The sequence below is a fragment of the Phascolarctos cinereus genome, unplaced genomic scaffold (assembly GCF_003287225.1).
Source record: "Phascolarctos cinereus isolate Bilbo 61053 unplaced genomic scaffold, phaCin_HiC Scaffold_4;HRSCAF=312, whole genome shotgun sequence".
Taxonomy (NCBI): domain Eukaryota; kingdom Metazoa; phylum Chordata; class Mammalia; order Diprotodontia; family Phascolarctidae; genus Phascolarctos; species Phascolarctos cinereus.
The window spans coordinates 384254411-384279983 of NW_027555847.1; positions in this window are offsets into that span (position 1 = coordinate 384254411).

Consider the following 25573-nt stretch of genomic DNA (forward strand, 5'->3'; position numbering starts at 1 on the left):
GAAAAGATGTCTGCCTGTTAAGCAATCACACTGGCCAGTTATTTTTGTATCCTGGGATACAATTCAACTGAGCCAGGTGACTTGAATTTATTTAGGTGTTCTTTTAGTGACTTCTCCTTCATCTTAAGTTTTAATTTCTTGTTAACCATTATTTTTTTCCCCCAGCTTCAACAGCATTCTCTTTCTTAGCAAGAGAAACAAGAGTTGAGTAGTTCTATGTTTTCCCTGCCATCTATAATCATAATGCCATTTCCCCAAGCACCAATCCTATTCCTTCTATGATATTCCCTTTGCCCTCAAAATGGCTTAAAAAAAGAGTCCCTTGTCTTTATGAGTCATTGCTAACTTCAATGTTTCATTTCTGTCATTTCTAATTCTACAACCAGTTCCTCCTTTTTGGTAAAAAATCATATCCAGAATAGCATTCTCCTTATCACTGCTATAACTTTCAAAGAATGCAACTACATTTAAGGCAAATAGATTTTACCAGTTAGTTTTTTTGGGGGAAGGGTGGGGGAGGAGAGGAAGAGATAGAAAACAGAGAGGAGAAAAAAATGCTCTGGCAAATGTCTATATAATTGAAATCACCCATCCCTTCCATGGGGATCACAGTAATATTGTGGGCAGCTTAACATTTTGGTATTTTATGTGTTTGGGGCTAGTTGAAGTGGTCAGAGTAGAGGCAGGGTAACTTGTAACCTTTGTTGTCATAGTAAGAACCCTGTCACTGGCATCTGCTCAAAGCCTAGCACTTACTTCCTTAGTAGCCAGGTAGCTAATGGGAAAAACCATATTATGGAATATGGTGAGGGTATGTATGTGGCAGGGAGACATAGGACTTACATTGTAATAATATATAATACTAATAAGGACATAAGTCCATCTATGCCCTTATTAATTTCATGACACTAGGACAACTAAACATTTCTTTACTACTTATGAATTCATCATATACAGTTTATGCTTGTCCATTTGTGGCTGTTTTTGTTTTACTTCATATGTGCACATTTTGACTCTTCAACTAGACTGTTTAGTCCTTGAGGACAGGGACTGTGTTTTCTTTCTTTTGACTATCTCCTATGATTCCTAGAATATACTAAATGCTCAATATAAGCTTGTTGCTTGAATTCTTCTTATAGTTGAACAATTCCATAACCATTGGAAAAGAACAACATGGTGAATTCTCAGTCAATTTTCAGTTCTAATAGTTATATTGACCTTTCAGACAAGCATAGCTATTAGATTTTAATAAGACATTTGGTTATTGGGATCATGCCTGCTTTGTTTTTGTATGCTTGCTATCATTTGAACTTAATATATTGCATATAGTAGGAACTAAATGTATGTTAAATGAAAAACTATAAAAGTAAAATAGTATAGAGGAAAGAGGGCTGGGTTTGGATTTAGGAAGGACCTGGGTTCAAGTCCTACTTCTGACACATATGGACTGTATGATCATGGGCAAGATGACCTCTCATGGCCCCAGTCTACTTCTAAGACCATAAAGACCACAAATTTCATAAGAGTGTCTGATGTGATAAAATCACAGGTCCAAAGTCATTCCTACCAAAACAACCATAGGGAATGAAATTTGAGACTTCATTCAATCTTATCATATGGAAATAATTTTTTTTCTTCATAAAACATTTAAGAAGATAGATTTAGAGTTATAAGGGTTCTCAGAGGCTATCTACTCCAACTCTGTCCTTTTAGCATATAAGAAAACTGAGGACAAGGAAGCTGCCAACTGTCTCATGGCTAATAGAGACTGACCTAGGATTTGGAATCCAGATCCTCTGACTCTGAAGCCAGAACTCTTTCCATTTCACTGTGGTCCATAGCATTTGGCGAAGTGCCCCTGTTTTACTTAAGGCTACTAAAAATTACAGGAGAAAAATCAATTTGAAAATTGTACTGTCCACTATTTTGCTTCAAAATATTCAGTGGATTCATAATATTAGCTTGTACTGTATGTTGATAATCTTTGGTAATAGATCAAACTTGTTGAAAATAAATTCCTTTCCAAATTTTTGTCAGATAGTTCAAATGTAAATGGTAACAGTGAAGGTAAAACAAAGATATTCCACTTGGTCTGTGATGTCAGAATTTTCCCACACTTCTTTAAAGAGATGTACAACTTGAACACAAAGTTTTTAAAAACTGGTAGGACTTCTATACAGCCTTCTATACAGCAAATTATCATTTATCCAGGAGAGGCAGTACAGTGTAAGGGAAAGAAAGCAAGATTTGGAGTTGAGGGACCTGCGTTCTAATTCTGGCTCTGTCAATTACTACTTCTGTAACCTTGGACCAGTTATTTCATTTCTCAGACCTTTGGCTTTCTTATCTGTAAAATGAGGAGCATGGACTCAATAATCTCTGATCTGTGATCCTATTAAAAATGGCTAAACACATACTTGCCAAAGCTGAATTAGCCCATTCCAATTTGGATGCTTCACACTTCAACTAGTTGTTATGTATGTTGTCTAGAGAAGGAAAACCAAGTGCTTGGTATTTTTTTCCCAATCAGTTTTGAAAACTAAGCAGTGGGAGAGAGTGATAGGAACAATCCAAGAGGTAAGAGGATGTGACCTTGATATTGCTCATTTATTTCCTGCCAACTCAAATGATTACCCGTTTTCAAATAAATTCAGCATATTATGTTGTTGTAGGGTACAGATGAATGCAATTGAAGGGAGCAACAGATTGGAGGACTAGATTATGATTTAGAAGACTTATTATTTGTGCACGTTCAGTAGAGCAATAGCCTGATGTTCTGTCTGTAAAAATGGAGTCTGTATGCAATGATGAACGCCTAACATTCAAAGGATAAACCAAGGAGAAGAGCTGGAAGCTTGGGCAATCTGCTCCATGTGGAATGCTTCCCTTTCATGAGTGAGATTTTCTTCTTCCAATCCTTTGACCAGTGTTTGTTCTGAGGACACAATTGTACCCAGCTGACACTGGTACATAAAGCAACTCCTTTGATTTTACCATTTTTTTCTAATTGAACCATCCTAGATCAATGCAAAATACTAAAACTAGAGATGACCACTCAAAGTGTAATAAACATAGTTTTATTATGAAATAAAAGGAAACATTTTTAGATAAAATATGAAGATCATAGAATTTGATAGCTGATTTCCTCATTGTCTTTTGCTGAAGTCTTTCTTCCTTTGTTTCTAATCTCATCACGGTATACAGGTGTCATTGTTCGCTCTCAAAGGGTAAATTAACAGGTACCACCCGCTCTGGCAGATCTTATGAAACTAAAACAACTTTGAGCCAGGCCTATATTTTGGTCCTCCAAGGACCAGTTTAGCTGAGTTTGGAGAGGCCCTTTGCTAAATAGTTGGCTACTTGGTGATAAAATATTTGGCTTTTGCAATTCATAAATCACCTAATGTTAATTTACCAAAACATAGAGATGTTAACGATCTGTCTTGGTGGCTGGCCTATCCACAGTGGTGAAATCATGGATCTTTTGAAGTAGTAATGGAAGTGAAGGAAAAGTTCAAGGAAAATTTGACCTGAGGTCATGGATGATAGGACCATGTTCCTCTGGGTAGATATGAGATCTTGGCAAAGTATCAACAAACCATCCAAGGCAGACCTTAACTACAGGCAGTCAGCAAATTCCCAAGATGAAGATACAAGCTGATATTTCAAGTCTTCTCATCTTAGGGATATAAGGCAATATATGATTTGTCATACTCAGAGTACTTCCTAAGAGGAGGACCACCTGCAGAGATCTACTGGGGAGTCCAGATAACAAAACCACTTAACCCATTTCAAGTTTATTGTTGTTTTGGTCTGGTGTGGGCTCTTGGTAATTTACGAGACTATCTATTGGGTTCAGGAGCTCTTGAGACTTCTGTCTAATAAAATAGCTATGTCATTTCTCCTGAGTGAAAGTGGTGACATATATCACAGAGTGCAATTTGTTTGATATCCTTTTGTACAGGGAAAAGAAAGGTTGTGGCATTTGTGGGTTAGTAAAAAAGAGGAGGAAAGTTAAGATATATGGGCATGTTGAGAAAGGCATTGCATTGGAAAATACATAAAGGTCTTTTTGTATTTAACATTTTGGGGATATCAGATATTATGCTGAGAATACTTAAAGTCTCATGTGGGAGCTGTCAGCTAAATAACTCTTAAATTTAGCTTACATCTAATCCTGTCAGGTTTCACTGGGTGTAAGACAACGTCTTACTTTCTTAGGGATTGGGCATATCATTCACCTCATTAAGAAAAAAGGACACTGCTCTTCCAAATTTGAATAGAAACCATAATCATAATTCGGATGTTGATCTCCCAGATAAAAGTGACCCTTCTTTCCTTGCACCTGATTTCTTTTTTTTTTCTTTTCTGTTTACTGAATCATGTTCAAATTTTGATTATACTTATTTGTATGTCTCATTCTCCCTACTGCATTATAAGCTCTGTAAGATCAGGATTTATGACATTTTTCATCTTTGTATCATCAGATTCTAGCATAGCACCTTGCATATGCCTTATGTAACATCCTCTCCCCACTTTCAACTCTCCATGCCCCACACTTGTTGACTTTCTTAGAGATACTGTGTATGTATGTGTATGGGATGTGGGTATGAAGACACCCAACTACCAACCCTGAATCTGAAACTGGTAAATGTTTTTGCCTGCATCATTCTCATCTTCTTTTTCTATGTCCCACCTCCTTGCAGGGACCAGGGCTTGAGTTTTAACCCCACTCTGTTTTCTACTTGTGATGGTAAGTGGACTCAGTCACTGAAAACTAGAATAAACATGATGATAATGATTGTACCATTTACAGCTCACAGGTCAAAATTTATCTCTCTACCTCATATCATCTTTTATCTGATGGAAGAACATATATTAGCCCAATGCCTAGATACTTTCTTCATTGTTACAAGTTATATTATCAAATTGATTATTTTGTTCTAGTCCTTTCCACTACTAAATTCAGGTATAGTAACTTAGTTCACTTATGTACCCCAGATAAGTAATTTTAAGTGAAATTTGGGTTCTATATTTGCATTTTTTTCTGAACCCACTTTTAACAGTGTAGTTTTCCCAATTTAGGAAATTTGCCCAGAATTACCTACTAGGTGAATTACAGATATTTATTAACAGTGAGATGATTGATCTCACATGTTTAGGAAGACTTTTAGGTTCATGGGTTAGGTCTGACTAGTCAAGGAAATTTGTGAAACCATTTCCCTCATGTGTTACTAATTTAGATTTCATAGGACAGTGTTTCCATCAACGTAACAGCTTTGACTTGAAACATCTGCTTGGAGTGTTATATCTCTACAAGCTACCTGGTGATGCTTGAGGGTTGCAATGCTAGCTATGCCAGCCCACTAACAGTGGCTATTCCATAAGGCTCTTTTCTGGGACTCTTCTCTTCTCCCTCTGTACTACTGCACTTGATGATCTCATAAGCTCCCATGGATTTAATTATCATCCTTATGCTGATGATTCTTAAATCTACCTATCTAGGCCTAATTTATCTACTGAACTCCAATCTCATATCTCCAACTGCCTTTTAGATATCTTGATCTGGATGTCCAGTAGACATCTTAAACTCAACATGTCAAAAACTGAACTCATTCTTTCCCCTTAAACCCTCCTTCTTTAGAACTTCCCTATTACTGTTGAGGGCATTACCACCATTCTGATTCCTTGGGCTCACAATCTAAGTGTCATTCTCAGCTCCTCACTAGCTCTCACTCCCCATATCCAATCTGTTGCCAACACCTGTTGATTTTACCTTTACAACACTTCTTGAATATGCCCCTTTCTGTCTTATGATACTGTCACCACTCTGGTACAGGCTCTAATCACTTCAAAATTGGACTATTGCAGGAGACTTCTGGTGGTATGCCTGCCACAAGCCTCTTACCAATCCAGTCCATCCTCCATTTAGCCAACAAACTGGTTTTCCTAAAGTTTAGGCCTGACCATGTCACCTTAATATCCAATAAACTTCAGTGGTTCTCTATTATCTCCAGGATCAAAAGAAAATCCTATATTTGGCTTTCAAAGCCCTTCAGAGCTAGCTAAATACCTATCTTTCTAGACTTTTTACACCTTCAGTCCCCTCTCCCATCTTTGATCCAGTAGGATTGGCCCTTTGCTATTCTACATTTGTAGAACATGCTGTTCCAGGCTGTCCCCCATGTCTAGAATACTCTCTCCCCTCACCTCTACCTCTTGGCTTCCCTCATTCCCTTCAAGTCCCAAAGAAATTCTGTGTTTTTCATGAAGCCTTTCTCTTTTCATCTTAATTTGAATGCCTTCCCTCTATTCATTACTTCCTATTTATCCTATACATATAGCTCGTTTGTATACATTTGTTTGCCTGTTGCCTCTCCCATTATATTGTAAGCTTCTTATAAACATGGACTGCCTTTTGCCTTTCTTTGATTCCCGATGTTTATCACAATGCTTATAGGTGCTTAATAGATCCTACTGACATATCAACTCTCTTCCAGAGAGTCATGTGTAAAAAATGTGCAAAAACTGAACATATGTAAAAAATACTTGGTCATCCTAATAGCTTCCTAGCTTCTCCCACCTGGTACTTTGGGGATTTTGTATTCCTGTCCAGTAGACATAACATTTCTAAAATTATACTGATTTTGGCAAAGATAGAATTTTCAATTTGTGAAAGTGGGGGACAATAGAAACAATGGTTATATAGAGTTAGAGGACTTGTCTTTATGTCCTCGCTCTGGCACTTAATGCCTATGTGACCTTGGGTAAATCACTTTACATCTTGTGAGCAGAGTTTCCTCAAATGAAAAATGAGGGATAGGACTAGGTGACCTCTGAGACTCCTCTGAGCTCTAAATCTATGATCTGTCATCCATAATCTCACCATTTTCTTTTTAATTACATACTTTTGTTTTCACCAGAAAAGGGGGAACAGACACATTCAAGGTTTTTTGCAAAGACATACTATCCAAGTATTTATTGACATCAAGATCACAGGGGGAAGGAGATGTCTTGCCATGCTTTAGTGTGCACCTTCTAACTGCTCTCATAGAAACTTTTTAACTTGAGCTTATCTCCTGCTGGTTTTGGCATCCTGGTGGGCTATTTGGTAATTTAGCAGGTTGTCACTAGGGGAGCCCTGCTATACTCAGCTTCCACCTCTCTACTCTCCACCTTCCCCCAGGATGCTCATGCAGCCAATACTTTTCTCTGATGCTTCTATTTTATTCCCCCTACAATGTGTGACTAATGGCTGGTGGAAATGTAAAGGTGATTCAGCTGCTTGGTATTTTCATGACCTGGCTCCAAGATACATCCCAGGTCATCAGATACCCATATCTACAACTTCTTATAATATTGCCGCCGTGTCCAATGAGTACTAGCCATCAAGGAAGAGGAAATAACCAAAGACTAAACATTTGTAAAAAAACAAAATAAAACAAAACAATAACTTGGCATATTTTGTGTCTTCCTTGAAAAGTTTTGCACAGAGAGCAACTTAGGTTGTTGCATATTATATTAGTCTGTCTCTGTTTGTCACCTAAAGATCCCATTCTCCCTCTCCCTCCCCCACAAAAATCCAAGGGAAAACAGGTTTTGTTCAGCTGTAAGTTGCTGAACTAAGCATTCATATATTTGTGTGCAAAATGTTCTGAAAACTAGTTTGACCAAGTGATAGGTACCTAGCAGGTAATTGTTCAGATAGTGATCCTTATGGCTTAATGACTAGAAATACTCAACTCATTCCATCTACCATTTCCCTCTGGTATCTTTTACAGTGGGTCTTTTCAAATTGAACATGTACTAGCTGACCCCTTTCCCACCCCTACTAAATTACAGATGGACAAAATGAATGCATAGTTCAGTAAATCATGGTCCCAGTTTCCTTATCTGGGAAGTGTTATGGTCCCAATGAAAGAACATGGATATCTGAATGCAATCTCTGACCCCCAGGGCTCCTAGAAATCAGATATGAATAAGATCCCATCACACTATGGTCTTGACTTCAGGGAAGCATTCTCAGAGAAGGTATGGTGTCTGAGCTCTCAACCATATTACCTTTAGTTGTGTTGGAGATAGGGAGAGGTGATTTAGCTAGAATACTAACTACCATAAAATTATCCAGCTTCAGACTGATCCTGTCTGTATTTTCTTTACTCCACTATCTCTGACAGCTCCCTCTTACCATTTCTCCCCCCATCTCCACATTGTCCAGATTTTGGTCCAACTCTTAATAATTCTCATTCACTCACATAGAACATAGAGCAGGATAGGGAATTAGCCTATAGTTCAAGTCTTCCACTTTTATATGGTAGATGGAGAACCAGAGTTTCAGAGAGGAAAGGTAATTCAAAAAGCCAGGGTTCATAGTCAGGTTCTTGGACTTCATATCCAGTGTTCTTTCATTAAGAATATATTTTCCTTACTGGTCCATAAATCTGGTATCTTGTAGGCAATTGAATTCCTCATTTTGAACATGAGCTATGCTATCACAGGCATTACATATAGAGGAAACCTTCATTTACTCACACTCAAGGCTCTGTGGATGAGACTCTGTGGACCAGATTCTTGAAGTTGTTTTGTTGTTTCAATCATGTCTGATTCTTCATGACCCCATTTGGGGTTTTCTTGGCAAAGATACTGTCATTTCCATCTCTAAGTAATTTTATAGATGAGGAGACTGAGGCAAACAGGATTAACTAACTTGTCTAGGATCACATAGCTGGTAAGGTATCTGAGGCCAGATTCAACCTCAGGTCTTCCTGATTCCAGGCCCAGATCTCTATCTACTGAACCATCTAGCTACCCCAGCTAGTCTTCCACTTATCATGAACACATGCTTGTCTCCCTGATGAGCCAGCAAGAAAGTCAACCAGTAGCTTGGAGTTTGGCCACTCATCAACCTTTACAGATATCTAAAAGTTTAGTGTAGGGGAATTCAATGACTTCAAGTAGTGGGTCACTTCAACTCCTACCTTGTACTACCTGGAGTCTCATGAATAGTACATAGTAAAAACCAAGGCAACCAATGTAGTTAAATACATTACATTTTGGATGCTCTTATTTTGACATGTTCCTGATTGTCAAAGTTCTTTCTAAAATGTGGTACCTGGGACTGCACAAAATGTTTTTGATGTAATTTGGCTAGGGTTGAGTACAGTGCCTACTACCTCATTCTGGACAACATTATACATCTAGCTTGTTTTGTAGTTTTACCAATATTCTCATGGTAATGATAACCTCCTACATGGCTACAAATTACAAAGTACAGCTATTTCAGAATAATCAAAATCAAAACAATGGAAAGACAGATCATGGCTATCAGCACACTGGAGAATGTTACCAATGATCAGTTGCATGCATGAAATAATATTAAAGATATTCTTTAATATTTCTGATTCCAGGCCCAGAGCTCTAGCTACTGCACCACATAGCTGGAAAGACATCCATATGGACCATCCAAGATGAGACATTGTGGAGGGGTTATAATAATTTCTATTTGTTGAGGGAACATCCACACCAATGAAATAACATCCATCAAGGTAAAATAAGATTCTGTTTTTTTCACTGTCACATCATAGTAATGACCTATATTGAGCTCTAACCATCAATTGTTTTCTAGCTGTTGCTTTCTCATCTTATACTTGTGCAATCGATATTTTAAAACTCAAGTGTACACCTCACATTTACCCTGTTAAATTTCATCTTAGTATATTTAGTCCTCAATATCTTAAGAAACAGACAAGAAATTATTTAGTAAGTCATAGATAAGTAATGATCTATAAGGGGTGGGATTTCCACATTGGGAACCCTCTACGTTGATGTAATTACAATTCCTCCACTAGGCCTTTTTAGATTCTGATTCTGCCATTCAACAAATTACCTACCCCTCCCAACTTAATGTCATCCATAAATTTAATAAGAATGTTAGCTCTGTCTTCATCCAAGTCATTGTTAGAAACTTTAAGTAGTCAGTGCCAAAGATAGAGCCCTGCGGCTACTCCATTATGGAATTCTATTCAATAAAAATCAATGACAGTCTTCAGGTTTGTCCATTCAACCTGTTCTGATTTCATAGTACATATAACATAGCAAATATTGCTATCATTTGCTCCACATCTTGTACACAAAGATATTGTGAAAGACTCTGGCTAATATACTGCCAGAAACAAAGTTTGAGGATAATCATAGTGTTCTATTAATCTGGTAAATCTGACCAAAAAAAGATAAGATGAGTTTGCAAAAATAATTATTTGTTTTGCCTTTTTTTGCATTTAAATTTTTATTAGTCTTTTTTTTAATCATATTTATTTCTCAATACATTTTTCCTCTTCCCTTACTGACAGACCTCCTTTGTAACACAGATGTTATTTTTAAGTTCAGCAATACCAACCTAAACATTGACTGTGCTTAATGGCATATGTAACAATACCTTCTCACAGTCCCTCCACATCTCCAATGGAAGGAGGGGGTGAGTGTGGATGTATTTTCTCATCCTTTCTCTCAGGCCAAATGTGATCATTATAATTTCACAACATTCAGTTTTGTCTCATTATTCTTTCCCTCTACATTGTTCCAGCTATTGGATATGTACTTATATAGTTGACATCAGCCCTGTCTTCTTGTGCTTTGGCTTCATGTTTTTATTCTGTTGTCTTCGTTTCCTATGCAGATGTGTCTGTGTCAGTGTTTCTGTCTTTAGCTGGGAGCTCCCAGAGAGCAAAGAGCGCAATGGGTGTAATCCTCATTTCTACTTTGACATGAACTCTTAATGAATGTATATGAGTGACAATGGAGCCCTTTTCTGAATAAATACTTGTTGATTGATTGAAAGAAAACATGACATTCTTAGAATGGGCCAGATTTTGGGGCATTTTCATCCCCCCAAAGTCCATGTCTTTTTAGAATGTAGTCTTTTTTCAACAGACTGGGAGTCTGGTTTAGTCATGATTCAGTGGGGACAGTTCTACCAACATAATCATCAGTATCAATTGTCTTAGCCCCTTTGCCCTTTCCAACACTTTTCTGATAACAGCCTGGGGACCCAACTCATGGCACTGAATGCTATTACTGACTGACTAGGGTAATGGGGTAGAGAAATTAGGCAGCCCCAACAGGGGTGGGCAAGGTGACATCTTCTGCTGTGTGCGTGTGTGTATGTGGGGTCATAGTGACTGGCATATTGGCATAGAACTAACCAGTAGTTCCCCTGAAGCACTGATGGCATTGCCATAATTCTTCCCACTGTCTGACTCAATAGCAGCTTTCTGTGGGAGGTATTTTTTACCTATGACAGTTGCAACTTTCAGTCCTAGATTGGATTTCTAACTGTCCTCCCAGAAGATGCTTTAGTGATGCACCCGCTTAGCATATGATTGGTAAGGCCTTGAAATAAATCCCTAATCTGTAGCTCACAGAGGTGTGTGTGTGTGTGTGTGTGTGTGTGTGTGTGTGTGTGTAGGTGGGGAGATGGGGGGTTATGGGGTTGGAAGTGAGTGAAATTAACTAGTAAATCGAGTCCCTTGCTATCACTGCTCTAAAGGAAGGAGAGCATTGTGTTTCAATGTGTCAGCCTCTCCAGTTTTTCTTTCCCCTCTCTATCTTTCCTTGGTCCCATTGTGAGCATTATCACCACAATCCCAGTCAGGTTATGGAAAATGAGTGCCTAATTAGTATAAGCATAGCAGGGTGGTGAAGTGAATAGAGGACAGGTCAGGAAAATCTGCCTCTGACACATATTAGGTCTGTGACCATAGGCAAAACATTTAACCTCTCAGTGTCTTGGCAAGAACCTGCAAAGCTGAGTGGCCCAGAGGAAGAAATACTTTCATTCCATTTAGAGCAGCTGGGTTCAGATTCAGTTATGCCATTTACCACCCATGAGATATCAGGCAATTCCATACAATAAGCTAATGGCAGAGCATGAGCTCAAACTTCTCTGAGCTTCACTTTCCTCATCTAGAAAAAGAGGGCATAGGACCAGATAAAGTCTTAAGTTCTTTCCAGCTAAAAAATCTATAATTCTAGGTTTTCCTAAAGAAGCTAAGCTTCCTTATTGAGTTAGTCTCTTACCTTCTCATACTATATCCTAGTCCATTTAATACTTCCCAATAGTCTTCTGCAGAGCCCAGTTTGTGCCTAAATTGCTCTCACATATAAAGTCTGGACTCTAGGTATGTACTCTGGTAAAGGAAAGGGAATAAGAAGTCATTGGAAAGAAAATAAAGTTGAAAATGAAGAATTCAGAAGAGAAGGGAATGAGGAAAAAGTAAATCCAGATCATAAACAAAAGGAGGAAATTTGGGAATTAATGATAATAGAAAAAAGAGAAAGGCAGACAAATAGGATACAATAGAAAATTGGAATACAGAAGGAGAAAGAGGAAAATATAATAGGGAGCAGAGGAGAAAGAAAGAAGAAATCAGAAAGAGAAAAAGAGAAGAAAGGGGAGGGAAAAAAAAAGATTTACTTTTAAATGTCTTGCTTAAGCACATATCCAGTTGCAAAAATAGCAATTTTCTCCATCCATATGATAAAATAGTAAGACTCTCAGAGTCCATAAGTAGAAACCCTATGGGTCTAGATGGGCAAAATTTTTTCCAGAATTGGTCCTATGTATGAGCACCCAAAATACAATTTTTTTTTCCAGAATATCTCTCAAATGGACTTGTCACAGTGCCTGAAATTCCCACTGTTATTCACTAGTAAGTAACAATAAGGCTATTATCATTGCATTGGAAGAACCCATGTATGAACGAATAAATGAAAAAGTACTTATTAAGTCCTTACTATGTGCCAAAAACTGTGCTAAGCTCTAGAAAAATAAATACAAAAGCAAGATGGAAGTGGGAATGGCATCATTGGTGGAAGAAATGACAGGAGGAAAGGTATGGGGTTATATTGAAAGGCAGTGACGTGACTAGCCTGGTTTAGGTAAAAGGTTTTGCTGAAGATTCATGGGAGATAGTATGACGGGGATAGGAAGAATGATGTAGGGGCAGCTAGGTGATTCAGTGGATAGAACACTGGGCCTGGAGTCAGAAGACCTATCTTCCTGAGTTCAAATCTGGCCTCAGATACTAACTAGCAATATGACCCTGGACAAGTCACTTAACCCTGTTTGCCTTAGTTTCTTCATTGTAAAATGAGCTGGAGAAAGAAATGGCAAATCATTCCAGTAATTTTGCCAAGAAAACCTCAAATGGGGTCACAGAGAGTCATACATAACTGAAAAACAACTGAACAACAACAGAGCATAATGTATGGCTTTGAATGCCAGAATAAAGAATTTGGTCTAGAAACAGCATCGAAGCAATAAAAATGGAATTGGATTTTGATCCTGTGACAGGCTCTGAAGGATAGAGGCAACCCCTCATTGGTATTTCCTCTTGCCATCTCACTAATGGCAACCCTTTGTATTTGATAAGGCTATCCATTGTGGCACACTGGAAGGTGTTTTGGATTTAGAGTCAGAGACCCTGGGTTCAAAACCTGGTGTTGATATTCAGTAACAGTGTGACTGTTAGCAACTCACTTAATGTCCTAGTTTTCTAAATTATAAAATTAAAAGGTTGGACTGTATGATTACTGAGGTCTCTTCTAGTGCTAGATCTATGAACTTATATACACACATTTGTTTGGAGCTCTCTGTGTTGATGGGACCAAACAGAAGCAAATGGAGAATTAAACTCCCATTAAACTCCTGGATGCTATAGAGACATTCTACCTTGTTGATTTAAACATAGTGTCTGTCATAGTGGTTTTCAACATTTTTGGAATCTATCTACCATTTTAGTTGGGCCAAAGACCTCCCATATACCACCTATTCAATATACTCCTCTTCTATCAACACTGTAATTAGAGAAGTATTACAGAGATTGCTGAATCACAAGGATACCTAGAATCCCTGCACAAGTAAATAGACTACAAACAAATATGTAGGAGGCAGTGTTAGCTGATGCATTTAAATAGGAAAAAAAAGGGCTTACTTCTTTCAGTGAATAGTTAAACTGACTGCAGTTTGGGTGCATGGAGGAGCTTTGGGCTGTTCACTGAGCAAGAATCAAATCCAAAGAAGTCTCCAGGACTCTAGAAGAGTATGGTTCTTTTGCATCTGGGCCACACATCACTTGTCAGAAAATCTACTCCAGATCTGAGGCAATATTTGGGCTAATCTACTTAAAATCAAGAACTCATTGATGTATTTATATTTACCAGCTAGCTAGAGTTCATATTAGCTTAAAATGGGCATTTTAACTAAGCAACATAGCAAACAAAATGACAAAAGATCTTCCCACAGACACCTCTTACACAAGTTACCACTTGACCATTGGGTTCACACTCAGAGAACATACGTGACCAAGAAATATGAATGGAGAAATCACGTTGGGGACACGTGTGTCTGGGATTGACCATTGCAGAGCTATTGATAACTTCTGGTGATGTCACACTGTTCTTTCAATTCTACTAATATGGTATTTCTGCTGGGTATGTCATCTGTGGGTTAGAAATTGTATTTTCACTGGGTAGGTTTCTTTGGACTGTCTTTTTGACTTCTGAGTTTCTCTATGCTTCTATCTATTGGATTCAAGACCAACTACTGAATCTCTGCTTTTATGTACCAGTCTGTGATGCCTAGAAAGCCTCTTCCTGATGAGGGCAAGCTGACAGCTCTTTAGTCTATAGCTGAGTCATGAACTACCACACTTAGCTCAGTGTAGCTAGACAAAAGCCAGAGTACCCTTAGGTTAAGATTAAGTCTATTATTTTGACTGTGTTTATCTGGTGCCAATTTGAATTCTGTTGCCCCAGAAAGCTTTTTAGCATTGTATTATAAAGTTCCTTGTAACTACTGTTAAACTCCTAATGAGAACTCTGTGTTATCAAAACCCCTCACAGGGATCTATGTCCCCCAAAACTTCACAGAAATTGTACATAGACTGGAGTAAAATAATTGATGTACAAGTTATTTTTGCTTACCATGCAAAATAAAGTTCAATAAAAGCAAAGCTAAGTGAAGGAAGTGAGGTCATTGTCCTCATTCCTCCTGGCCCAACTCCCTGCCTTTATTCCGTAACAGACCAGTAAGGCACTGGCTTTTATGCTATAGCCTATCTAGGACAAAAACTTCATCTCTCCCCCCATCATTTTTCTTTGTCTATAGATCCTGGGAAAGATCTAAGCTAGAAGACAGGGAAAGATATGGAGTTGGTACTTTGTCTGAACTCAAGATACTTTCAGGACATCTATTTTTTTTTCTTTTTGTCCTTACTATCCTTGCTTGCCCTATCTCTTGCTAATGTAACTGCTCATGTGCTTCCAGGAAGTCCACTGCCACGAACTGACTCAACTTTTGCTGTTGAGTTGTAGGACCATTCTGACTGTCAGCCTTGTATTTCAGCAGGATAGATTCATTCATTTCATAGCAGATGCCCTTAACCTAGCTATGATATAACCCCTCCTGTATAATCCTGTTATAGTATCACAATCTATATTTAAAGATTAGTGGAAAACTTGCTGGCCTACTTGAACAATTATGTCTTAGCTCATTTGTGTGGTTTTTGTGATGGAGAATTTTGGTGGGTATACCCTGGAATGGATAATACCTCTGGTGCTCTCTCAAAGGAAAGAATCAGCAGTTCAGGCAGGGTTCTTTGGGATTATGCCTTTTGTAAGGACAGTATAGCTATAGTCATAATGGAACATGTGATAGGGAAGATGGTATTGTGAGCCTCTGTCATTGAGTTCTGCCAACCCAGAGCCATCTTGGGTTTAGAGAAAGTAGAATTGATGGAAATTTTTGAAAATGCTTAAGTAAGAATTTAAGATTGCTTCTGACATCCTTTCAATCTAATTTCCAGCCTTATCAATGAAAGACATTCTCTCTAAAGTTACTGATGATGTTTTAATTGCCAAATCTTATGGCCTTTGGTCAGTCTTTATCTTTCTCAACTGTCCTGCAGTGTTTGACACTGTTCTTCACCACCCTTTCCTTCTGAATACTTATTCCTCTCTGAGTTTTTGTGGCACTGACCACTCTCTTGATTTTTCTACCAACCAACTGTCCCTTTTGAATTTCTTTGCTTTATGATCAACTGTATTATGTCCCACCCACATTGTGGTTGAACACTTCTGTCCTGGACTCTCTTTTCTCTATACAAATCCTTATTGGTTGATCTTATATGCTCATCTGGATTTTATTTGTCATTTCTAGCAGACAACGACTACAAAATGCATATATTCAGCGTCCATCTCACCCTTGAGTTTTAGTTCTACAGCACCAACTGCATTTTTGACATTTCAAACTGGATGTCTCAGAGACATTACAAGCTCAACATGTCCCTAAGAGAATTCGTTATCTTTCCCCCAAAATCTTCATCTCTTCCAAACCTACCTATCCACATTAAGGGGAGCTTAACATGTATCCTTCTAGTCAGATTAGCAACATTATTTAAAATTTCTTATTCTCCTTCATCATACATATCTAATTGCCAAATATTATAATTTCTACCCCTATGACATATTTCACTTCCATACCCTTCACAGGCAGAACTTTAGCTCACCTCTCACTTGGACTACTGCAAAGGTCTCTTAATTGTGTCTCCCAACTTCAATTCATCTTCCATGTAGCTAGGTACCTATTTAGCAAGAGGACAATTAAAATAGGAATCTCATAGATGGACTATTTCTTTTCCCTAGTAACTATACTCAAAATGGACACTTCCTCACCCCCTTGCTCACAAAGGCCCTGTTAGCAGTGGCTTCTTCTCATGTTGGATAGCATCTCTGTTGAAAAAATGGATTTGATGGCACATTTCTGGCTACTTTCCCTGGGCAGTTTATGCTGCCCTACCACAACATTTCTTAGTTACAGCTCTGACAGCTAGATACTTGAATCAGACTAAGCTAAGAATAAGGACCATCTGATTTCTTCCTCTCTGTGAGGATGACAGTCCTAGGGACTTGCAAGGGTGAGGAGACACCTTTAGTTGCATAGGAATTTGTAATTCAAGTTTCTGCCCAGGGCTGATAATCCAGAAGTGGAGAAGGTTTATGAATCAGAAACTGATTTCTTTATTTCAGAATGTTGAAAGTTCACAGAAGGCAGATGGATTGGACATTAGCACTAACTAGTCCTTCAAAAGAAGGAATGCCATGGGAAAAGAGTGCCACCCTCTAGCACTAAGAAGGGCAATGAAGACTTTTAGTCAAGTATAGCAGCTACCACTAGGAAAGGTAGCCAATCAACAACAGACAGTTTTAAAGACATAGCCAACTATCCAACATGCCCCTGAACAGAGGAGGGGGAATGCTTATGGCCTTTTTGGTGTGAGCAAGTGGTAGAGGGGAACAGGAGACAAGGAATCTTAGAAAGAACAGTTCTATTGAGATTATAATTACAGAAGCTCAGTGAAGCTTGGGGGGAGGTGAAATACAATCCAAGAAAATGTACCAATTAATCACATCTACTATGTAGCAGGCACTATGTTAAGAGATAAGGATATACAAAGGGCAAAAGACATTCCCTGTCCTCAAGGAGCTCACAATCCAATGGGGGAGACTGCTGTGGAAACATTTGGAGACCAGATAAACTGGAGTATTTCAGGAGAAGAAAGGTAAGGATTGGTAGTTGGCAGAATATTAGGGTATCCACAATTTTGGTGACTTTGGTTGTTTGCAGGGTAAGAATAAGATCAAGATAAATTTGTAGGTTTCAGAAAGTATATATTGGTTTTATTAGGAGCAGAGGGTGGGGAGTGTCTCTAACATGGAGATGTCTCTGGGTCTTTCTGGTGTACTGACCATCAGTAGGAAGGACAGTGGTGAAGCAGTGTGTATTTGCATTTTTTCTTCCTTTCTTAGTCATTTTCCTCAATTGCAGGGGCTAGTACTAAGGAGACCTGTATTCTAGAGACAGTTCTGTCACACCTTACCCTTGCGAGTCCAGTAAACCATCTACCTTTTAGTGCAACAAGAAAAGCAACATAAACTATAGGAATGCAAAGGAGTAGGTGCAGCTGTAATAACTAGAAGTCCACTGGTACTTCCATTTCAACAGCTATTGCAATTAGCTATTATTTAAATGTATGTTGTTGATTTTAACCCTTAATAATTCTGAAGACAGAGTGATTGATCGGGGGTGGGGTTTGGGAAGAGAAGACAGTAGTTACTATGACAGTGCCTCTACTGGTAAGGGGGTTGGTCAGTTTTTTGGAAAGGGCTGAGTTTGTTTCCAAGTACACGTTGAGACATGCTGAGCCTCCACCCTATCACCCTAAAGGTTTGTGGGAGCCACAAATGGAATATTCAGTACTGAAAAAGAATAACAGTTCTTTTTATGGACATCAATAAGGAATGTAAAAAAAAAGATAAAGGATAGATATGGTCACATAACATCTTGCATTCATATAGTGCTTTATAGTTTCCTAAGCACTCTTCATAGCTACTAGTTAATTTTGTTCTTATAACAGTTCTGTCAAATAGTTAGGGTGTTTTCATCTCCACCAACCAATGAAGAAAGTGAGGCCAAAAGAGGGTAATTTCAGGTCTCCAACTCCTTCTGGGTCCTTACTGAAGCAAAGGAAATGCTGAACATGCCCTAGGGAATAAGGAAGGGGAAGGATCTCAAAAGGCAATATGAGGAACACAGGCTTGCTGAACCTGAGGCATTAATCATCAGAGATAAACTCCTAAGTGATGTGATACATGCCCAGACTTCAGGCCACTTTGATGACTTGGACTCAGGCATTCAAAACGTCCTCAGGGAAAAACACAAAGGGCCCATGCTTCTGGCTGTCTTCCCAGAATGGGAGATGCTCTAGCAGGGTACACTGTTATACAAAGAAAAGAAAACTCTCAGGGACCCCAGACTACTGCAGCTGCTCTACTTTATTGATGTGAAGGTTTTACTTAGCTCTTCTCTTTCCTCAAATCGATCATTCTGTGCCTGCAGAATCATAAAGTCTAAGGGTCAACACCAGCAACATATATTTAAATACTGGCCGATTGCAATGGCTGCTGAAATGGAAACACTGGTTTGCTTCTCTGCATTGCAGCTGCACCTGCTGCATTCAGTCCCTACTAGGTTGCCTTCCATGTATTAACAGGTAAATGACTTGCCTGGACTCACAAGGTCAGTGACTGTCCTGTCCCTGGAGTCCAGTTTACTTTGGCCCTAATCTGAGGTTCATTCCCCTGCACTGGCTCCCTTGGACCAGACCACTCTTTAAAGGCTGCTGCCCTTTGAAACCTGAATGATCCTATGGGGTAAACTGCCCATTGATTTTCAGAGAGAACAATGGATTTAGTCCCACAGTCCCTATTTTACGGGAATTGGGTTCTGAGAGATTTCTCTCATGGCTATAGAAGTGTATTTTGCACATTAACACAACCCTGTGTCAGCAAATATGTTTAAGGCAGATATTTACCATTCCTTGGTTCTAATGGGTTTCCTTTTCAGTCTGCTGGGGAATACCCCAGTGCTTCCAGAAACCCATTTCTCACATTTCCTCTTTTGAGGCTTTAAAGGTTGGCCCATCTGAAATCTATACATTATTTCACAGCCATCAGTGGCTTTTTCCTGGTTAAATTATTTAATGGGATTGTTTTATTGAAGGCTTCAGATTAGCTGCTGACACTTATTGGCAGAAAGAAACACGTTCTTCCATTGGGATAAAACATATTTTTTATTAGAGAAAAGAACAACTAAATTGGGTTTCTGTCTTTTAAATCCTAGCTGTAGAAAATGAAGACATCTGGCCCTTTAAATGGCAACTCACCTAAGTATCAAAATAAAGCATGAACACATTTCTTTCTCTCCTTTCATTCTCGGTTTCTTCTTTCTCTTTGTCCTTGTTTTCCCCTCCTCTCCTGTTCCTACTTACTCTATTACTGTATTTTGTCTATTTTGGATGGCTTATCTTCTCTTCTTCCTATTCTTTATCCCTCTGGGTTTGGAGTTTTTAATTCCAAATGCCACTCGTCTCATGGAGGGAATAAATCAGGGGATCTGAAAGGAAAGAGAAAAGTAATTGAGGTTTGATTTCAGCTGCCTTTCTCCCTCTGCAAAGCTTTTTCTCTGGGAATTTTACAGATGCAAACAGAGACATTCCAAACTACCTGTTTTTTCCATCTGAGTGGGGGAGTGGAAGAAGGGGGAAATATAGGAGCAAACAACTGACCAGGTCCTCTCCCATCCTTTCCCCCACTATTAGTGCAGTAATTTAGACTATTTCTTCAGTGTGTCCCTACGTTTCCTTACCTCTCCTACAAAGCTAACCAATCAGATTAGAATAATAGAATATTTCATTTACATAGTACATTCATTTATTTTGCTCTGTTAAAGTCTTTTTAATCTAATTTTCTGTCCAGCAACTGTCCTGTAAGGAGAAAGGGCAGAGGTGATCATCTCCATTTTGCAGATAAGGGAATGCAAGCCCAGAAAGGGAAAGTGAACAGGCCTAGCATCTAGGTCTCCTAATTCTCCTGTTGGCCCCATGCTAGTTCTGCTAGACCACATTGCAAATTGCACAATAGCAGAATGTCAGCAGAGATGCACATAAATGCTAAACACTGAGCTCTTCTCTTGGAAACAAGTTGTAAAGATGGATTGTAGAAATTTCCTAGGGAGGTCTCTGAGAGAGACCCAAGAGAAGAAGAATGGAGCTGGCTTGGAGGGTGTGAACATTTTCTCTCCATGATTTAACCAAACACATTTTAGCAACACTGTGCTAAACACAGCACTTAACTCTAATGCTATGGGGAAGGCACAGGCTCTTAGATTTAATGGTCCTACCACCTCCGCTTTGCTATGACTCTTGTCAGAGCTCACTTGGCCATGAATAGCCAGGATGTATTAATTGGATTCAATTATTCATCCCCAACAAATGAACTGAGTGACTAGGAGCACTTTTGTGGGGGCTGGGGGCTGTTGGTCATTTCCTTGAAACTGACAAGCCAGAGAATCACATAAACATGTCTCATAAATGGAAGGAAGAAATGGATGTGACTTGGAGGGGAATAGGTGGCCCTTTTTTGGATCACTCACACTGAAGCCACCAATATTTGTTGGGGGGGGGCTTAGGAATGGGGAAGGAGGGGGCAGGAGCTCTGAATTTAATACCATGACAACATCTGCTCACTTCTGAGTAAATTAAAAAAAAAGTCAATCAATATTTATTGAGTAGCTATTACATACAAGGCATTTTATTAGGTGTTGGGTGGGTGTCTATAGAAGGAGCATGCAGACTTTTGCTGTCTTCAGGGAACTTAAAACTAGTTGGGGTGACAAGATAAAGGCATATGACAAAGCTTACAGTACAAGTCAGCATAAGGTAAAAGTCACATGCAAGTTAGAGATAGGGCTGTATTGTTTACCTTTGAGGGGGCTCTAGAATCTGGCTTGTAGCAATGATTCCTTACATGTTCAGCCATTTTCTCTCCCTTTTAAATTACTGACTAGGAGTCGGTCTGGGGACTAGGGAAGGGAATTAACTCACTCAGGCCAATCAGGGGGTCACATAATGAATTATAGCTTTGGCACCTTAATGCATTTGCCCATTGCCCTGAAAGAATTAAAGTACCTTCCTCAGCACCTACTAGTTGTGCACTGAATCTAGCTGCAGAGAGGCATCTTTGTTTCTGTGATTAATTGTAGCTTGTACTGTCCTCGAATCTGATATTTAATTATCCTAAAGTGCTTTATGAATATAGATTATGTGCCTCTGGAATCTGGGGTATGGGCCAGGGGTGGCTCTGTGAGTAATCTTTTCTCTAGTGAAGGCACATATCAACGTAGCCAGGCAGCCCCTTCTTCATTGTCTATCTTTAGTGCCCTGCCACATCAAGGAAAAAGGACACTTACCACCACAGGGTATTATTTGTCTCAGGCCACAGATGGAATTTGGATGTTTCTACTGACTCCATCTATAAAAGCTGGCTCCATTCCTGGATGGTTGGGAATGTTACACACACACACACACACACACACACACACACACACACACACACACAGAGGAAAGCACTAGCAAGATGTAGAACTTCTCAGCTATCTCTGGCCATGACACTGCAGATGTGCCACCCCAATCCTTCAGCTCCCCAGTGTGTGTTGTCTTCCATCATTAGACTATGAGTTCCTTCTGTACAGGGATAATCTTAATGTTTTCATTTATGTCCTCCACTGTTTAGCACAATGCCTGACAATGTAAGCCTTTAATGGAAGGGCAAATGGTTGACTAGGGGTTGGAGCATAACTTGTGACCATGAGGATCAGACCAACTATGTTGACCCCTTAGCTTCTTTTACCAATCAACTCACTTAATTTGCCCTAAGTAATGAGTAGGTAAACCCAGGTACTCAGATTTATAATGTATTATATGCTGATTGAGTTGTAGGAACAGCCCTGAGGTCCTGATTTTCAGTCCTCTGGACTGAATACTACTGTATTACTGGAATAGTCATAGAAATGGGCACAGGCAGACTGGCTCAGACCCTCAAAGAACTCAAGCAGCAAGCAAGTAAGAATTTTAATAAAATAATTGTAGACTAGATTCACTCCATTGCTTCGATATTTCTTCAGGCATTTATGCTTCTATTATCAGATGCATCACAGCTATGACATTGTTGAGAGTGGAAAGGGTTCACAAAAATATTGTGGGTTGACAGATGTTTTGAACCTATCTATCTCCCAGGCTGCACTACATCTAACAGCCTGAAAGTGATTTCCCTTTATGATATTTCATACCACATTGCAAATCTAAATTGATGCCTGTTTCCTAAATACATTTAAATATTAGCTGAATACAAAAATTTGAATACAGCCAACAATCCATGAATACGCAAATGCATTTCAAAACATTCTTCACCCTGAGAATCAGAATATGGCATAGCTGGGACAAGTGAAAATAGATACAAAAGACCAAAATGGAAACATGCCTATCTGTGTATCTAAGTATTACTATTGTGTCTATCACCATAGTACCTGGGCCTTTTGTTGAGAAACATTTCACCTTAATGATGATAAACTCAGGAATATGAAGGAACAAGAGAACTAATTTATAAATAACATAATCTCATCAATATGGCTAGTACCAGGAGGCCATTATGTAGAGGGGTCCAGATCATTAAAAGTGGCAATGTTGCCAACACTACAAATCCATTATGGGGTGAATGGAGTGAGGATAAAGAAAGGAAGGAGTAGGGGCAAGGGGCAGGTGTCCTTTTGTGTTTATGAGTAGCTTTCCCTACATAGTTTCATTTAGAATTATATATATCTAGTGACATGTTGGAGTCCTAAAGAACATAGTGCTGATATACTAAATATGGCTGTTTTATCAGCTGACCTTGTCTCTAGCTTCTTCTTGGCAACATTTAGGGTGGGAATCAAGAAGGAGTAGGTAACCCCTTTCCATATAAAGTGCTTTGCTGAAGTAGGAGCTTGGTTATGATGAGATAAGTCAAATCTCTCATCTACAAAGGGCCAAGAAGCATAAATTAACCTATGGCAGAGAAAGGTGATTCATACAAACTAGAGTGAAACTCCATCCTGGCTATTTGGCCGAGTGCAACACTGACCCAAATGTCCTAGTATCTCTCTCTCCTGCTGTTTTCAGTATGTTCTGTAGACTTGCAGTGGTGTTAAATAGAAACCAATTGAATCTATGACAACATAATTAACACAGAAAACCACAAATTGACATCATATGTGTTCTATTGTATTTTTATTTATTCTGTTAAATATTTGCCAATTATTTTTTAATCTGTTTAGGGCAGTAAAATGAGGTAGCTTGGACTAAACAATCTCTAAGATCTAATTTACTGTTGCGGAAAGGGTAAAGATTGGGTAGAGAAAGGATGGAGGAACAGACATGTTTTTTAAAACATTTTGTAGGCTGTACAGGGCCTGTAGACCATGAGTTTGACTCCTTTAAAACAGGTTTTTTATTTTATTACCTAAAACATGTCCAGGTTCACATTAGTCACTCAATAAATAAATATTTGTGGATTGATTGACCCAATAGCCTTTACCATGTGGTATTTGCAAGAGGAATGGAAAATATTTTTGTTATATGTGGTGCTTCCTTTTACCAAGTAGCGGAAGGAAGTTGGACCTGAAGATTGAGGCCCATTTTGTTGTCTCAACACTTGACTTGCCTTCCAAAAGCCTGTCTTGTTCCATCTCTAATCTGCATCTCTCATGTTGGAAATACTTGTACAAAGATGAAACTCACATAAAGAATAAGTGTAGCACCTCTGTCTCATCAATGAATGGGAAAAGAGGAATTTTTGCAGTATTGGTAGAGGAACAAATTCTCATGCTAAGAACCGTTTGTATCAGAATCTGTAACTTTACTCTCTCTCTCTCTCTCTTTGCCCAATTTTTATCCTTCTGATGATAGTAAATTACACCTTAGAAGTTGTTTAGTCCAACCTTCTTCATTTTACACATGACAAAACTGAGGCCCAATGAGAAGTGATATCCCTAAGGTCAAAGCAAAATAATGATAAAGCTAGGGCTTTATTAGAGGTCTTCAGACTCCCAGTGAAGTGAGTTTCTCACTGTACTATATTGTTTATGTTGAGCACATACTATGTGCGAGGAACTGAAGTGCTATGATAGGGATAAAGCAGCTTAAGACCTTGTCTTGGGGAATTTATTATCCAGTTGTGGAGATAAGACAAAAAAACAATTAGTGCTGAAAATAGTATGTGTGATATGACATGAGTAACACAGACAAGGTATGCCAAAATATTAGTTTTGATGGGAAAGAGAAAATTTCATATAATGCTAGTCAGAGGAAGAAGTTTCACTGAAAAGTTAGGAATAGATCAGTGTCTTGAAGAGCAAGTGAGTTGAATTTATATGAAACCGAGACCTGCTAAAGACCTTAGCTTTAAAAGGCCAAGGTCTTCTACCCCACCTATGGCCATCTCCAGTTGTTCTGATGTGTATCTGGCCACTGGACCCAGATGGCTGTGGAGGAGGAAGAGAGGCTGGTGGTGACTTTGCACAGCCCTCCCTCACTCAAGTCCAATTCACTTGCATGTCATGGCATAGACTCCATGATGTCATAGTTGTCTTTGAGAATGAAGCACAAATAACAAAAATTTATATCCAAAAAGAAGAAAGGAGAAGACCTCTCCAGTCAGGGAGATAGTATGAAGAAAACTCATTGACAGAATAGAAAAAAGCAAGTTCAGGGGATGATGATAAGTCAAGTAGGCAAATTGTACTAAACAGTTCATCTGGATGAGTAGGAGGATAAAGGCAGTTTGTACAGATAGATCTGTTTGGGCTAAATCATAAATGTCCTCAAATACAAGACTGAAGAGTTTGACTCAAATCTTGTACACATCAGGGAACTATTTAGAATGTTGAGTAGGAGAAAGACTTGATAAATTAAAGTCCACAGAAATCACAAAACTATCAGAATGGGCAGGATCCTCCAGAGGACATGAATTTCTGGTAGGTGAATGTCAAACCATTCAGGTCAGAATGTTGTGTCTTCTTGAAGTTCTTGAGTGAACAACTTCATTAGTCCCTCTTTGCTATAGAGTTCACTCGGTTTCTTTC